Source organism: Sinocyclocheilus grahami, unplaced genomic scaffold, assembly GCF_001515645.1.
Source record: "Sinocyclocheilus grahami isolate Dianchi unplaced genomic scaffold, SAMN03320097.WGS_v1.1 scaffold346.1, whole genome shotgun sequence".
NCBI classification, from domain to species: Eukaryota; Metazoa; Chordata; class Actinopteri; order Cypriniformes; family Cyprinidae; genus Sinocyclocheilus; species Sinocyclocheilus grahami.
Genome location: NW_015505525.1, coordinates 2262851 through 2264582, shown reverse-complemented (window position 1 = coordinate 2264582; position 1732 = coordinate 2262851).

The window sequence follows — 1732 nt, the reverse complement described above, 5'->3', positions numbered from 1 at the left end:
TAATGAGTTATACAGGTTATTAGTAGCCTAATCCCTGTTTCCTCTCTACTTCTCCTCACTCCTCAGTGCCAGGCCTAGTACATTGAAGTGCAGTTACTGTTCAACACAATGTAGGCCCAGATAGAACCAGGAACAATTCCCATTGTTTTTTTTTCTTTTTCTTTTTGACCTTGAGGTATTTGGTGTGTCCCTGCTAGTTTAGCTAACAGTCTAGCCCTAGGATTATGAGTCTATTGCAGCATCACACACAAGTGACACCTGCTTAGCCATATTTCTTAGAAAAAAAAATAGGTAAAATCTTCCTTCCTTTTCAATGAACTGAACCTGCAAGTCACAGAATTCTACAGGGAACTGACATCTGCTCAACGAGAGAAGGCACAGAACGGATGCAAGGAACCTTCCCAGAATGGTGCAACAGTAGGAAATCACCAGTCTTCAGGAGGCAATAACAGCTGATGAACACAGAGAGCAGCCAAACCCAGCAGAGCACTGTAATGGACATCCTTCAGCTCAAAGCAGCCAACGACCTGCAATGGCAGAGAAAGGAATAGCGAGACTGCGACAAAAGTGGACACCTGACACCCAGCCTGAACCACCAGGATCTGACCAGCATCATCCTTTCCTTGGCCCACACCCTCAAAGGCCTCAGACAGGGGGTAAATGAACTGAACCTGCAAGTCACAGAATTCTACAGGGAACTGACATCTGCTCAACGAGAGAAGGCACAGAACGGATGCAAGGAACCTTCCCAGAATGGTGCAACAGTAGGAAATCACCAGTCTTCAGGAGGCAATAACAGCTGATGAACACAGAGAGCAGCCTGAAAAAGCCACCAGACAGGACTTGGAAAGAGAACTGTTTCACACAAAATCACTTTAAAAAAAACAGTGTATGTGGAACTTAATGAGAAAGACACTTGAGTTAACGCCTATGACTGGCACCTGCAAGCAGCCCGAGCTGAAATCCAAGTCCTTGCTCAGCAGCGAGACAACTCCAAACACCAATCGGGTAAAGTCAAATGAAGCCATGGTGAATTCAATGTCACAAATTAACTGAAATATGCTTGCAGACCACAAGGTGAACAGACAGGGAAAACACGACACAGAACTTCTCCTGGCAAACAGGCCGAGGCCCCCTCAGCCAAGGGCCCGAACCTGCGAGGGGGTGGGCAAGAGCCCACTGTTCACACGTCACCAGCCAGCAGCCACAGGGGGGTGGGGCAGAGACCCTTCCAGAGGATCACTACAGACACACACACCGTGTGGCCCCACAGACCCCAATGAGCTGGCCAGAGACAATACATCTGGCAACCTAAATACTGCAGAGATCCTGAGGAAATCAAAGGAACTGATCCTGAAGCCTCACCAGCAGTTTAAACAAGCCATCATAAAGGAACTCTCAGACCCAGAGTCTGAACATGGACTGATCGCTGCCCTAGACACTAAACAGGGCTGGCATGAAACTTCCCTTGGTTACTACCACAGACTTCGACGAGCTTACTTCGGACCTCGCAATTACCCTGGGATGGGGGAGGACACCAGCTGCAAGAGCCTTTTCCTCCGAAACCTCCATCCTAGTGTAAGTCATCATCTAGGCATTATGGCCTGCTGCACAATGCCTAATCAACAGCTGCGTGACCTGACACAGAAAGCCTTTAACAAGCACAAGGCCTCCACTAAAGTTGTTTGTCAAACCCCACTGATTCTGAACTTCACAACTCAGAATCCAAAGC